Below are 17,031 nucleotides of genomic sequence, written 5' to 3' on the forward strand. Positions count from 1 at the left end.
TGCGTAGGTGAAAATGAAAACGAAATGGAAGAACGAATTTACGAAGACCTTAATAAATATTGCCGTTAGCTGTTTTCTAGGAAGTCAAAAATAGATATTGATAAAACCAAGTATATAAACAAAACAAAAAAACAAACTAGTAAACAATTTTGATTTGAAAATTAAAAGGATTCATTTGGTAAAAGTTGCTACTCTTAAATATTTGGGATTGATATTAGACGAATTTTTACATTGGCAAATTCATATAAATAAAATAACAAAAAAAAAGTAAATCCGCTCATTCTTGTCATTTATAGGTGTAGAAATTATCTTTCTCTTAACCAAATCTACTCAGCTTTCTTTCTATCCTATCTGTAGTATCTATTAGCCATTTGGGGAACTTATGAGAAAAATAATTTCAATGAAATGCAAGTCTTGCAAAACAAATTTTTGAAAATTTTGTTTAATTATTATGTAAGTATTATACACCAACAAATGTTTTACATGAAGAGCTATGGATACCTAAATTAGAATCCTTATTGACCAATGTAAAATTGTTTATAAAATATCGAATAACCTGCAAAAATCAAATACAAACTTTAATTCAAATATTGAAACATATAGTTACAGTACATACAAGGTCAAATACAGACTTATATCTATTACAAAACAGAACTAACGTAGGTTTATATAATCCTGTTCAGCTCGTATCCAAAATCTTTAATAGTTTAAGTAATGGAATTAAATTTAGTAGTTCTTATCAAATATTTATCAGAAAATGTAAAAGCTTCTTAAATAATCACTAGATACTTTGAGAAAATAGAAATAATGTTATTAAGTGCGTGGTGCGACAACTTAAGACTGTTTCTTTAAGTTATTTGAGTCTCGAGGCCAGAGCTTGAAAACACTGAATTGAGAATCAAACAATTGTTAATACTTTTATAAAGTGTTTAATTAATAAATAAAGTTGTTTAAAAAAAATTGAACTCATTTTTTGTTTTTTTTATTTATGATTAAAACCAAATATAAAACATTGAATATAAACGGTTTTTCCTTAGAATTCGTCTTTCACAGAAAAATAATTAAAGCTTCCATTGACAATCTTTAATACAGATCTCATATTATATCGCCTTGGAGCTGTAAAAATCTAGCTAATAGGAAGTTAACATCCAAGTAACCAATAAGTCCTGCGTAATTACGCATTTTCGATAACGCACATTATTCATTGGTGTAGTGTAACCTACACTGAAGTACAATGTGGTATCTGTTTTTTTTGTGCTAAAGGGTTGAACGAGATCAATATTCATCGTGAAATTTGTGAAGTGTACGAAGAAACAATTATGCAGATGAAAAGCTTAGGAAGTGGATAAGACGATATAAAGATTAACACATCAAAGAAAAAAGTAGTTGTGGCCCGTTTGTCAGTACTAACGATTTGGTACAAAAGGTTGATAAAAAAAAGTACAATCATTATCTGAACAGTTCTTCGAAGTGTTAAGTAGGACATTGTGAAACCAAGCGTGTGTTTTCACTTTACAACAACAACAAAGTAAAACATTATCATTCCAAAATCATGTAGATTCTGTTTTGACGTAGAAAAGGAACGTTGCTCCTGAATTTTAGGTGTAGATGGAATAAGGAAAACTCAACGACTCATTGTAAATAAACTTCTTAACGGAAAAGTCTGTGCTTGTACGGATAACTGGATCATCACGTCCTTCCCGATCTAGTACTCTCTGTTCCTTCATTTGAAGAGACACCTGTCTGGTAACAACGATGATGTCAAAACGACGTTATTGGTATAGGTGACAGAAGTGCTTGAAGACGGAATTGAAAAGCTAATTGGAAGATATGAAAAATGTTTTATTATTGCTGGAGAAACTTAGAGGAAGGAAAGAAAACACACATAGGATACAATAAACGTTTATAAACGTTTCTCGAACGATTATATATAAAAATGTCATTAGTTCATGTCAAATTATCTTTTTTATGAAAATGCACTTAATAACACATTAAGCAGCGTCTATTTATGAAAAGTTTTTCGTTCCACAACAATAATGAATGCAGAATCTTTTATTCTTCACCTAATATAAAAAACATACAGGGCATTATAAAACCAAGCGTGTGCTTTCACTTTATAATAGAGCAAAATGATAGTCTATGGAATTCCTGCATTAGACATCTCCAGGAAAGTGAAAGATTATCAGTTCAAAATCATGTAGATTGTGTTTTGATGTAGAAAAGAAGCATTGCTCCCTAATTTGCAGTGTAGATGCAATACGGAAAATTCAACGACTCATTGTAAATAAACTTCTTCCTCGTACGGATAATTGGATCATCACTTCCTTCCCGGTCTAGTACTATCTGTTCCTTCATTTGAAAAGACACCTGCTGCTAACCACGACGTTTTTGGTATATGTGACAGAATTGTTTGAAGACGGAATTGTAAAGCTGTTTTGGAAAAACTCTTTTCGAACGATTGTGTATGAAAATGTCATTAGTTTTTTTTATAAAAATGCCCTTAAAAACACATTTCGTCTATTTATGGAGAGTTCTTCATTCCACAACAATAAAGAAAGCAGAATTTTTTATTATTGCTGACTTCACCTGATATAAATTAACACTAAAATGCCATATGATAAAACACATCATATTTGTGAAGGTTTCATCCTTCTTATCCCTTAAATGGATATAAATTTTGTACAAAAGTACCAATATTTTACTGAGTCAATCTATATGTAGAAAATAAATAGAAAAATGATAGAACCAATTTGGAGAAACTATTAATTTATAAGATAACTAGAAATAAGAATTTCTAAAGCGACTACTAGAAGTTTTATTCTTTTTTTATTAATACCGTACATCAACACGTCAATAAAACAATAAAAATATTTCTAGACTGTTCCGACTTGTATGTTTATTTTAAGTTTTGATCCTAATCTCGCTACTAGAGTAGAGGGTAACCGTTGACGTTGTAAAACATTTGATGTTTCCGTCATAATATGTGGGTGTAACTATGACGTTGTTTTGGCAGTTCGCCTTTCAAAAGTGCGTAAAAATGAGCGATACCCATATATCATACGCGAGGTAAAGTAAAAGTGAAACTTACGGTATATAACCGAATGATATTGATTGATATTTAGTTTAAATAAAGTGATGAAGCAATATGATAAAAAGCACTAAAAGAACAAAATTTGCACAGAATATTTCTAATCATATATTTATTAAAAATATAACATAATGTGGGTATATAAATCTGAGAAAATTATGGCATTTCGATTTCCTAAATACAATGATACACAATGATTCATATATTTAGTAGACTGCTGTGGAGCTGATTCTCAATCGTTCTTTTCACAAATTCAATTGTAGATATCGTTCACAAATGCTCAATTCTATTTTTCCCATAAGTCACACTAAAAAAAAATACCATCGTTACCATGGGTGTACCCTGCACCCTGAGATCATCTTCCCGATTTTTTTGTGAGGAACTGATAATGACCACAACCTGGTAAGGTAAAGGTCAGTATAACCTGACAAGGATCTAATGAAGATGAAACGCAGATCACTTACAAGGTCCTGATAAGCTTTACCTCATTATGGTCCTTTTAGGATTACCTAATATAGTCCTGATCAGAAAGGACTCATAAAATCCTTATCAGAATTACCTCATGATATCCTTATCAGGATTACTTTACATGGTTCTCATCAGGATTGCCTTAAATTGTTATAATCAGTATATCAATATAATATTCAGGACGAATTGACTTCTCCAAATTATATAATTTTTCCAGTAAGGTAAACCTGAGAAATTCCTTGTAGGAACATGAACAGGAAGACCTTATAGACCTTCAGGATACTAAAATAAAGACTTTTTCTTATAAGGTTATAACAAATTAGAGATTCCTTGCATGGAAATGACCAGGATTGCCTGAACAAAAATCAATTTATTTTCAATAGGTTCAACCTAATATGATCCTAGTGTGGACTTCGTCAGGATAACCTGATTAGAAATATTTTTATTTTCAACCTGAGAGGTTCTTTATACGGACATGGTCAGGAAAACCTGTAGGTAAATTGATTTATTTGAATTAGGCTTATCCTGATGACCTTGTTAACCTTGTCTTGACATGATAAGGTCATTTTGTCGCCTCTATCGCTCCGTTGACACAAAATTTGAGTTGAAATCATCAAATTCATAAATTTAAAGTACAATTAAAATGACACTTTCACTTTTTCTTTTGTGTTCATAAGTACTTTAACTAAATAAACCCCAAATATAGTCTCACATCATGTTTTCAATACATTGGTCTTGATAACGTTGTTCGAATCTCGAGTCCTAATGCAAACGTTCTCCTTGCTCCCATGTTTCTATATTTATCTGAATCAGCACGCCTGCCGCATAGATATGTACTCAAATATCCAAAAGCTTCTGAAGTTTCATCCATTTTTTGACAAATTTCTTCTGCGGTTCAAATTCCACCATTCAACTGGACAATGGAAAAATGTTATTCACTAGAAACGCAGGGTATGTTTTCATGTTATTGCAACAGCAAAATCTATTTTATTTAAAAAAAAAAAACGTTAAGAATGTCTCTTGCCTTGTCCGCTCATCTAACATCAAATAAAGTAACGAGCCATGTGTTTGTTCTGACTAATTGTCTATTCTACATAAAACTTGAGTAGTACTTATCTGTTTTAATTCACTTTGATAACTTAATCTGACCTGACTCACAAAAAATATGAAAATTTCTGACTTAGGATAAAATAGTTATCTACCTTCATAACTTTTATATTCTATACAATTTTCATCTTCTGAAATTTTAGCGAGGTCTACTAGATGATTCTTCTTCAAATGTATATTTTGTTTCTTCATAATCTCAATTCTTTCCAAACTGTCTTCCCCAAAACGCAACATTTCTTTTCAACGAAGAAAAATTTAATAAGCTTTTAAAACCACCTAATAGTCACCAAACATCGAACAAAAATAAGCGCGTGAAATAATTCAAACTCTAGAAAGATTATAAGTGAAAATCACTATTTGTTATTATTAATTGAGATATCTGCACAGGGCCGGATTAAGATTTATAAGGCCCGGGGTTAAAATAATGACGGGGTCCCCTTAAGGAATTCGAAAACCCGGAAAAATTCACAAAATAATATCAATACGTTAGATTTGTGGTATCAACACATCAAAAAATACAAAGTGATTTCCAAATGATGGGGCCTCTTGGACCTGGAGCCCGGGGCTATAGCCCCCCCAAGCCCCTAGCTTAATCCGGCCCTGTATCTGCACAGCATATTCCAATTCAATTTCTACAAATGTTTTTGGTCTTTGACCATTTTTTAAATAGTAATAATAAGTCGATGCTGTTATGAAATTGTACCCATTATTTTTAGATGTTAAATTTAACAGGACACATTTGCAGCACGCAGTTTGTCTGATTAATTATATTCACTGTCGTCTCATTCTAATAAAAACTTGGTATATTTTGGACCACACAATTTATTTTTATCCTGACTTACGTCACCAGTATTTTCTGAATATAACACATCAGACAATACAGACCAGTCTAAAAAATTCTCAATGATTCTCGTCAGTTAATCTAGTCATTAATTACAGTGGGAACAGGCTCGATATTATCATTCAACTAAACGAAATCGAGATCTAATTTATTGTGCTAAATATCTGAGCAGTAATTCTATACCAAAGTTAGATTATTCTTTACATAATCTATCAAGATTTGTATCTTTTTCAATGCCATGTCGATACGAATTTTGCATTGTGGCAAATAGATCCATCCAGTTTGCCAGGCGTTAGTTCATCGATGCCATTTAGACACAGACATGTGGCAGACAAAAGTCCTGGACATCAATAAAGCCACTGGCCCCGCTTGAATACCAATCCTATTGAAGAAATGTGCAGCTAAGCTAAGAAATTCGCTATGGGAAGTCTTTTCCTGTATACATTTTTTGTCTGAAAACTTTTTCCGAAAAATGCATACTTTTTTGTAAAAAATTGGACCGTTGCAAACCCCTATACATAATTTTTTTACGAGAATACCCTTAAAGATATGAAAATAGTTTCTATCCGGTTGCTCTAAGCAAGCTCAGACGTATTTGAATCTATGCTGAAAAATTTTTCATTTTATACAGGGTGTGTATAAAAAGTGTTCAAAGTTTAACTTCACAAATATCAAATTTTTTTATTTTTGTAAATAGAACCTCCCGGTTTTTTCTCTTTTAATGCATCCAGGGGTAAAAAATCGAGTATCTAGTATTTCCACTTTCAGTTTCAGTTCTATATTAAATACGAATTTACCATATCGACGGAAGGAACATTAGATGTTAGACAGTTACCAAACCCACGAGTTTTCTGTATGGAAAAAATTTATTTCTTTTATTTATTTTTCGTCAATTCTCAAATGGGTCCAGTCGTTCTTGAGATACAAATTTTTGAACAAACCTGAGATATTTTCTTATATTAGTTTATAGGATAAATCTAAGAACTGGCCTAAATAGAGTAGCGAACTTACGACAGACATACTGAAAATAAAAAATCTACCAGGCACTTATTTTTGACTGACACAAAAATGTTTTTAAAGAATACCTGACGTCAAATCTGAAACTACTGCTAAGTAATTACTTGTGTTTTTAGTGTTCCAACAGTTACATAATACATTCGGCATAGAGGTGGGAGAGTTATTTTATAACGGAACTGGCAACAATGCTTTATTTGACAAATCATTGAACAGCTGATAGTAGCTTTTTGTTAAGTTTGGTTTCACGTTTCATTACGGATAGGCTTGAACCAAAATGAATAAATGTGTATTTATCATCAGGTATATAATCAAACGAAAATTGCGATAAAACAAATTTTTCATAAAATTTTGAAATCCTTATGTTCAAAAAACAACTTTCAAAATGACAATAATACATAAATATTTTATAAAAATTTAATTTTACCGCAATTCTGGTTTGATTATGTCCCTGATGATGAATACGTAGTAATTCGAAAGCTTGGAATGCATATTATAAAGAGTAAGTACAGTTTGGTGTGTGATTGCTTCAGTCCCACTATAATGACCATAAACAAAATCATCATTACGCTTAAATCAAAAAAAAAACAATAATAACTTAATAATAAGGATTTTCTCGCTTACTGTAATTATAAAGAAAAGAAATATATTTAAAACGAAATTAGTTCTATTTTCTACATTTCTGTTGTAGTATGATTTAAGTTCTGGTTTCCATACCCAACTGGTTGGCAAAGACTTTGGTTTCTTCTATCGTAGGCAAAATGGGTACAATCCACACGTTTTTTAAAAAATCATTAATATTTTCTCCAACCGAAATAAGTTTCCTTCTTTCCCCTACGAAACGATTAATAAAATCATATGGTAATATCTGTCGACATTTATTTATTCAACGGTGTGTAGAAATGATTTCAGGATTTGATTAAATACTTAATTTCCTAATATTTCGAAACAAAATTTTGGTACCAACACATACCTCCAAGTTATTTTTCTTGTTTAGATTTTAGTATAACGACTAGCTTTTACCCGCGGCTTCGCTCGCATCGAATCCATTAAATAAGTATCAGAAATAATTATAATAGAAAAGAACGAACTCTGTAGCTATATTGGAACCTGAGATATAGATCTTTGAATGTAGAAAAATTGCCAAAAACCTACAAAAATCCATAACTCCACATTGAATGTCCGCGCCTAGCTCCTCTCGAACTCAACCGATTTAAGTGTTCAAAAACTCAAAAGAACGAAAATGTTTCAGCGAGTGTTATCAAATCAAAACGATCTCTGTAGCTATATTAGAACCTGAAATATAGATCTTTGAATATAGAAAAATTGCAAAAATCCTACAAAAATCCATAACTCCACATTGAATATCCGCGCCTAGCTCCTCTTCAACTCAACCGATTTAAGTGTTCAAAAACTCAAAAGAAAGACGGTGTTTCAGCGAGTGTTCTTAAACCAAAACGAAGTCTCTATCTTGAATAGAACCTGAGATATTGAGGATAGAACGTGTGTATGTGAAAAACTCCCATAAGTAATGTACAGGGGGAAATCGCATTTGAGTATAACTTGAAAATAGTGAAAATTATATGAAATGCGATGGTCCATGGCTGATCTGTACATCAATACCTTTCATTGAAAAAAAAATTAAGCAAATTGGTTGGGTAGAACGCCTGAACGGACTCGGAATGGAAATAATCAATTTTTTTTAATATACAAGATTGTTTTGTTTACTGTTGTTATTGTGAGACTGTGGCAATAAAACACACCAAACTGTACTCCTTTTTAACAAGCTTTCGAATGAATATGTATCCATCATCAGGGTATTATTATTTTATAAAAAATGTACTCTACCGCAATAATGGTTTAATTAATTCTCTAATTACGAATACGTAGTTATTCGAAAGCTTGTATACATATCATTAAAAGGAAAAAATTATATTTATTTAAAAAACAATCTTTCAATCCTAGGAAAAGTTGTCATCGCAGTCAGGTTTTTAAAAAAATGTGAATTCTTCTATACTTTACCAAGGTTTTCAACGAGTCTGCATCCATTGTCAAGGCTGTAATAAATACCAAAAAAACTGGTTCAAATAATAGTGATTTACTGAAATGTCATAACTAGTACTTGAGATTGTAAGACAAAACTCATGCCTAAAAAATTTATAAGGAAAACACATAATTAAAAATTTGTTATGAGCCTTCAAGTTAGAACAGAATTTTGATTTAAGTATGAAACATATTTTCTTTTTCAGGAATTTTTCAAAAACTAATATTATTCATTACCTCCGATTTGTTGACAACTTATTTTGAATCTATTTAAAAACTTATATATTATATTTATTTCAAAATTATTGTACGGAGTGGGAGTTTGATGAGAAATTGTTTTTCTTATCTTTTAAGATGTAAAATAATAGGTTAGTAAAGACTCTGACAAAAAATACTTTATTAAAGTTAAAAAATTTTGTTTGCGCCCTAAAAATTGATAAAAACAATATTAAACTCCCACTGCGTACATTAATTTCTGAATACTCACATTGAAGGAGTTTCCAAATTCATTCAAAATCGAATAAATAATATTAGTTTGAAATTTCTTCCAAAAAATTGTTTTATACTTAAACCAAAATTCGGTTTTAATATTGATGCCTAGAAGCTCACATCAATTTTTTAGTGTTTTCCAGTGAAATTTTACGTCATGAGTTTCGTCTTACAATGTGTCAAGTACAAGTTTCTTTGGTATTTATTACAGCTCTAAAAAAGGATACAAAGTCGTCCGAAAGCTTGATATAGTATAGAGGTTTTCAAATTTTTTAACAGCTATTTAAATTTTTTCCTTTACTGCTTTCCCCATTATTGAAAGATTGTTTGGAAATCGGCAGTAAAGAGAAGCATTAATGTCTATTGATCACTAGAAATCGTCAGTGAAATTACTTTTTAGTGCCTAGGTACTGAAGTAACTGACCTGCCATCCGCTCCATATTCGACAGCAGTGAATTAAACATCAACTAGCTAACAACTTTTTAACATTATGGATAATCCAAACTGTTCTCTCACCATTAATATAGATAAATGAAAAGAAATAATATTTGCATGTCAGTTTTATAAAAAATAATCATATTATTCAACTGTGTAACTAGACAACGGACTCATATCCTTTTCTGCTTGCCTCAATTCGAAATATTTTTGAATTTTTTTTTTGAATATGGGCGATTTCGAAAGCATCAGCAACTAATCTCCAGTCTCGGACCAAAAAGTACGACTTCAGTGCCTTGATATATAAATTACTTTTTCATTATTTTGTTTTATAACTAATCCGTCGTAACTAGTATAACCCTTTCTTATACTGAACAGGCAAAAAGGATACAAGCCAAAACTTTGTTAATATTTTTGGCAATTGAAATAATTTTTTCTCTTTTTTCATATGAAACGAATAAAAAAAGCATATCTGTAGATCTTTATTTATGTAACACTATGTAAAAATGATTCCAGAATTTAATTAAATATTTCGAAGCACACTTTTAGTTACTTTTTTCCGTCAAGGTTTTCAATTAGAATCCCTCCGCTGATAGCACTTGAATTCAAATGCTTTTAATTACTGATAATGTAGTTGAATTATTTAATTTCTAGTTTAATAGACTATAAACCAAACTAAGTGATTCTTGGAACTTATTATTCAGAGTACTTATAGTGCGGCAGCTTGGGGAAGTTTGTTTTTTGATGCGTAGAATCGTTTTTTCGAGGGTGCCGAGCCCAAATCTAGTCGAGTGATTTGTTATAAGCAATTTAATTGTTTATAAAGCTATAACTCTTAAACAACGAGCGATATGAAAAAAAGTTTCCAGTAAAAAAGTTTGGTTTTAAAAAGATCTATAAAAAAGATCTTTACAGTTTTTTGCAAAAAATCAATATTTAAAAAGTTATCGTCAAAATAATGCAAAATTCTTGTTTTTTCTCATGTCTTTACATGGTTCTTACATGACGTAGAAAGATTTAAAGCAGCTCATTTTAAACGTTAAAGCTTGAGCTTCAAAATGAGATTTAAAATATCATCTGTTAAAAAGTTACAGAATACATTTAAACGTACAAATTTTTATGAAAAAAACACCGTAATTTGTTTATATGTGTTTTAAGGGTATATAAATTTAAAAAAAATGAAATTCCCTTTATAGTAACTTTACATTTTGACCACTTCCAATTATGTTTTCGACTCTTAGTTGTAAAGTTATGCAGTGCCGCGATTACTTCTTTACAGTAATTTATTTGAAGTTCTTTATGATCCCAAAAATATTTTTAAAACTTATTTCGACGAAAATTACGACAAACATTTTAGTACCAGTATGTTCAATCTATTTTCGTATCATAATCGTTTTTACAAATGTTATCTTTTTTTTACAAAAAGACAGGCACGGTAATTGGTCAGGGTATATTTTAAGAAAAGTTTACTACGCGGCCCTTAACCGAAAACTAAAAAAAAAAGATAATTTTTTATTATTGTGTTGATTTGGTGTCTGTACTGTACTGTAAGTAACTAAGTCATGATTGAATGTTAGAAAATATTTATATTATTAATTATATTCAAATATGCGAATAATATATTATAGTTTTCAAGTACTGTAGTGTAATAAAGATGGTAGTTTACAGAATATATACGTTCTAGTATTATTTTTCTTTCGAATATAAAATTAGTTGAATTTCAGAGCTACCCGTTTTGGTTTCAGAAGTACTGACTTTCACAGAACTACCCGTTAAAATACATCTTGTAATTTATACTGTTTACATTTCATAAAATTACAATTCAGTGGCAATTCATGAGCTGCGAAGCTACTTTTTTTGGTATAAAATAGTTTCATCTATCTCAAATCCAAAATCTTATGGGTTTAATTTATTACGTTGTCATTTTAAAATGTTAATTTACTCGTAAGTAGTACAGAAAACTCTTGAAATGTGGTATTTGATAGAATTGGACATTGATGGCAATTCCATATAGTCCTACATATAAAAAAGTATTGCTAACACATATATATAGTAAGCCCAAAGACCGAAAAGGGCCAGTTGCCGTTTAAAACAGCCACAACACGCCCTGTGCAGCTTCCGTTTGCCGAAACGCGTTGTGTCTGTTCTGATATAGCCAGAACCCGAATGAAATTATTTAAGATTTGGAAGACGTTAGCTCACGTAATATGATACTGTTATTCATAATAATTTGATAACAAAGTAGTACAACACTCATTATTTGAATGAATATATGTATAAAAAAAGCCGTGAGCAGCAGAGCTCCATCACGAAAGTCGAATTTTTCGTCAAATGAAGAATTTAACTAATACACAAACAAATCTTTACATAAAATAAATTTCTTGGAAATTATATCAATTCTCAATCTTATTTCTTTATATGGACAATTTGCTATTCCTCAATAACTTTTCATTTCACAAGTTAACTCTCTCTCTCGAATGAAAATTCATAATTTCAATAGACCCGGTGGTCTCGAACCCTCTTGTTCAATTCCAATTGACAACAATGAAAAAATTGTCATAATGACAAGAAATTTCGAAAATGGGAAGTAAAAAAAATCACCCTAGCAACGATCATACTCGTATTATTCATTAAATAGGAGGCGGTCCAGTTCAACAATTAAAACGATCAAAATGATTTCGGGCGTTTTGTAATCGTGTTCAAGAGGTCTCAAAACATGGGAAAAATGCTGTACCCCCCATTTTTCTTCTAGTCATGCCTACCGTAATAGTCTAATTTTTCCTTGAAAAATATATATAAATAACTAACCTAACATATAGTTCAATCAAATTCAAAATTCCACAACAATTCCTTAGGCCAAAACAAAAAGTTGAATATGCAGCGAAGATTGATTTTAGTAATATACTTTTTTACATTAATTGACTTTTAAAAATTTACATTAACTATTGACTACAAACTATGGATTATTAACAGTAGTTTTAATGTAAAAAAGTATATCACTAAAATCAATCTTCGCTGAATATCCACCTATTTGTTTTTTGCTTAGGAATTATTGTGGCATTTTGAATTTGATTGAATTTTATGCTAGGTTAGGTTAGTTATATTAACTATTGACTATATGGACATAAAACATATATAAAAACGTTGTCATCAAACATTTATTCAAATAATTATTATTGTAATATTTTGTTACTAAATGATTATTAATAAGTAGCATTATATAACGTGAGCAGACGTCTTCTAAATCTTATATATTAAAAAAATTGATAATTTCTATTCCGAGTCCGTTCAGGCGTTCTACCCAACAGATTTGCTTAAGTTTTTTTTTTCAATGAAAGGTATTGATGCTCAGATCAGACATCAACCATCGGATTTCATCTAATTTTCACCATTCTCAAGTTATACTCAAATGCGATTTCCCCCTGTACATTACTTAAGGGAGTTTTTCACATACACACGTTCTATCCTCAATATCTCAGGTTCTATTCAAGATAGAGACTTCGTTTTGGTTTAAGAACACTCGATGAAATACCTTCTTTCTTTTGAGTTTTTGAACACTTAAATCGGTTGAGTTGGAGAGGAGCTAGGCGTGGACATTCAATGTGGAGTTATGGATTTTTGTAGGTTTTTAGCAATTTTTCTACATTCAAAGATCTATATCTCAGGTTCTAATATAGCTACAGAGTTCGTTTTTATTTAAGAACACTTGCTGAAATACCTTCTTTCTTTTGAGTTTTTGAACACTTAAATCGGTTGAGTTGGAGAGGAGCTAGGCGCGGACATTCAATGTGGAGTTATGGATTTTTGTAGGTTTTTGGCAATTTTTCTACATTCAAAGATCTATATCTCAGGTTCTAATATAGCTACAGGGTTCATTCGTTTTAGTTTAAGAACACTTGCTGAAACACCTTCTTTCTTTTGAGTTGTTGAACACTTAAATCGGTTGAGTTGGAGAGGAGCTAGGCGCGGACATTCAATGTGGAGTTATGGATTTTTGTAGGTTTTTGGCAATTTTTCTACATTCAAAGATCTATATCTCAGGTTCTAATATAGCTACAGAGTTCGTTTTTATTTAAGAACACTTGCTGAAATACCTTCTTTCTTTTGAGTTTTTGAACACTTAAATCGGTTGAGTTGGAGAGGAGCTAGGCGCGGACATTCAATGTGGAGTTATGGATTTTTGTAGGTTTTTAGCAATTTTTCTACATTCAAAGATCTATATTTCAGGTTCTAATATAGCTACAGAGTTCGTTCTTGTCTATTATAATGATTTCTGACACTTATTTAATGGATTCGATGCGATTGAAGCCGCGGGTAAGAGCTAGTCTAAAATAATTTCATTCGGGTTCTGTCAATATCAGAACGGCCACAATGCGTTGTAGCAAACGTAAGGCATACAGAACGCGATGTGGCCGTTTTCGGTCTTTGAGCGTCACATATATACGTAATAATTGAAAATGTTAGGTTTTGACCAAAAAGGAAGTTAATATATTTAATAAAAATGTGGAGATACCAAGCTCTGAATTGAAATACATATTTCATTATTTTTCTAAAAAAATACTCGCAACGTTAATTCTGATACAACAAACGATTAAAATTATTAAATTTAGATTTAGATTGTTATTGTTATAAATTAAAAAATAGATATTTGTGATGTGCAATGAATGAACTCTAATTAAATTACTGTAAATAAGCAATTGCAGGCGCCCACTTTTGTATCTGATCACGCAGTTTAAAACGTAAATAACTTTACAACTAAGGATCGAAAACATAATTTGACGTGGTCAAAATGTTCGTATTGATAAGCACTTGAAGCTACTATGAGGTGCATCTCGTTTTTTCCAAATTAATATACCCTTAAAACACTTATAAACAAAATACGGTTTTTTTTTCATGAAAAATTGTACATCCAAACTTTATTAACTTTTTAACAGATGATGTTTAAGGGGTCTACTATATCTTATTTTGAAGCTTAAATTTTAAAGTTTGCTGCTTTAAATCTTTCTACTCATGTAAGAACCAAGTAAAAACTAATAAAATATGAAAAAACATCAATTTTGCATTATTTTGACGATAACTTTTTAAATATCGATTTATTGCAAAAAACTGTGAAGATCTTTTTTATAGATCTTTTTAAGACCAAACTTTTTTACTGCAAACTTTTTTTCATATCGCTCTTTATTTAAGAGTTATAGCTTTATAAACAATTAAATTGCTTATAACAAATCACTTGAGTAGATTTGGGCTCGGCACCCTCGAAAAATCTATTCTACGCATAAAAAAATTGGAAAACACTTCAAAACTAAAGGGTATATGAAACTACTATGGGTTCCCCCAGCTTTTGAAAAATGTTGTGGGTTTTTATCAGTTCAAAATGTATATTTTATTTCAATAATTATTAAAATAACTTATCAATCTAAAACATCTTTGTACTCTCAACTAAATTGTCGAGTAATTTCAAAATCACTACAGAATTTTCTAATATAACTTCTGTGAATTTCTTGGAACTAACTACCTCCCTCAAAGCAGCATATTAAGTCAATAAACGCAGAATTAGTAGTTAAAAATTATAAACAAACCGTCCGTAAATTGATTCGAATATATAAAACAAGTAATTTTTACTTACAATGAAAACCAATACCAGTATAGATTATTTGATTAACACTTAACACAAAATTTCACGTCACAAACCGGCACTTCTTCGGTGGCATGTCTTGAGAACTTGGCACTACCGTGTATACTACCATCTTAGTATTCTTCTTGCACACCTGAGAGCAGGTAAACAACTTTAGAAAAAAGAAATGGCTGAGCTGGGCATCAACCTTGTCGGGCAACGCTTGATTTCACGACTAGCCGGTCTTTTAGTGAGTTTTTATGGTTTTGATTTTACTATTACGACGCCAACTTAATCCTCTAATCTTATTATTGGATGTATGAATGTTGAATATTTAATGTAAATCATCCTACCTTATTGTAAGTCTATATTTGAAGTATTTTAACGGGAAATTAAAAATGGAATAATAGGCCACAACAATAACTCATTTCTGATACCGCTAATTTAGTAAACATATTTCTAAAGATAGAAAAAATGATGTAAGCAATTTTAACCACAAGAATTAATATAATTATCACCGTTTTACATATATATATGCATATATTATAGAACCAGATGTTCGTCATTGTTCAGATTTCACAATATCATATTATATGTTTTTACTTAAAGTCCTACGCTCACTTCTATCGTAAACAAATTATTTCAAAAATCAGAATATGAAAAAAGATTTTAGAAGATATTAACAATGATACCAAAAAAATTAGAAGCCATTTTTTATGCAACATACAACAGATTAAAAGTTTATGGTTTCAAAAAATAAAAAAGAAAAATATTTGTCCATCTAGCTTGGCTATCTTTCAGTTACGAGTCAAGAACTTTGGTTGGAATTTCTGGAACCGTTGGTGATATTCATACTACCACTATACCAACACTCACAATTCACTGTCTGACGCGCGTTTCGATAACCAAAACCAAATTATCATCTTCAGAGAACGAGGGTAAACAGTTTACAGAACGCGCGTCAGACAGTGTATTGTGAGTGTTGGTGTAGCGATAGTGTAAACAGAGTGTTCAGTATTCAAGAACTTATTCACTTTCTTGCTATAGTGTACCTAGTTCAATTCTGTAGAACTCTATGAAGTTTGACATAAACAGTAATATCTTATACGAGTTCAAAAAACAAACTAGATTTAACAAACTCTAAATTCCACACAGATTGGTGGTGATTGTTTACCAAGCGAACTTTGTGTGTCAAGACAGAATCTAAAAACATGATGATCTATATTCAGAGAAGGAATCTACTTAAAATGGTGGCATATAGAATGGAGAGATTGAAAACTGATGAAGAGACTGAACCATTCTGGCAAAAAGGTGCGAGAAAAGCAAAATAATTCGAGAATAGGATTACACAGTATTAGCGCTAGAACTACCAAAAGAAAACACCATAAAGAGGAGTGATCAGCCTTTTTATTATGGTCAATAGTGATTAATAAGATTGTAGGAACACTAGAAGGAAGAAGAATCGAAGCAAAAGTGATGTAGATGTTTTAATTTCAGATAAGCACCCACAAACAATTAGCGACACCACGAAAATGTATTGGAAGATATCACCTTGTGGGTGGAAAATAACAGACTGGGATTCAGATCTAAAAGGATTTAATTTTGTACACAAGAAAATACAAGGTAAGTTCGCGGTACCAAATGTAAATGGACAAGTACTTTGCCTATCAAATGAATCTGAATACGTATCATACTAAACTCCAAACAGTCATGGAAACGGAATGAAGAGAATAGAATGAAAAAAGACATTATAACTTTCTACATCCGTAGGTGGAAAATGAGGACTAAAACCAAAAATGATATATTGGAGGTATATAGTAATCATAAGGCCTCTCATGATCTGTCATAGAAGGAGTCCTAAGCCTTTAGCCTATAAAATCGTTCATAAAAGGGGTAGCCTGAAAAAGGTGCTTTCCGGTTGAGAGAAAACAA

At 31.0% G+C, this 17,031-nt stretch overlaps 2 protein-coding genes across 4 annotated transcripts in view; one reads left to right on the forward strand and one right to left on the reverse strand.

Moving 5' to 3' along the window:
- LOC130442164 (probable beta-hexosaminidase fdl) overlaps positions 1–17,031 on the reverse strand; it is a 156,553-nt gene that overhangs the window by 137,097 nt on the left and 2,425 nt on the right. The window contains exon 1 of one of the 2 annotated variants that reach the window (XM_056776252.1): positions 15,112–15,304. The exons of the other annotated variant lie outside the window; for it this stretch is intronic. The gene's annotated coding sequence lies outside the window, so the exon portion shown is untranslated. Of the gene's footprint in view, positions 1–15,111; positions 15,305–17,031 lie in introns of those variants that run through there. 2 annotated transcript variants of the gene reach the window in all.
- The window catches only part of LOC130442167 (uncharacterized oxidoreductase YjmC-like), a 50,976-nt gene that overhangs the window by 6,850 nt on the left and 27,095 nt on the right, over positions 1–17,031 (forward strand). The window lies entirely within an intron of this gene.

The sequence above is a fragment of the Diorhabda sublineata genome, chromosome 3, assembly GCF_026230105.1.
Source record: "Diorhabda sublineata isolate icDioSubl1.1 chromosome 3, icDioSubl1.1, whole genome shotgun sequence".
NCBI classification, from domain to species: Eukaryota; Metazoa; Arthropoda; class Insecta; order Coleoptera; family Chrysomelidae; genus Diorhabda; species Diorhabda sublineata.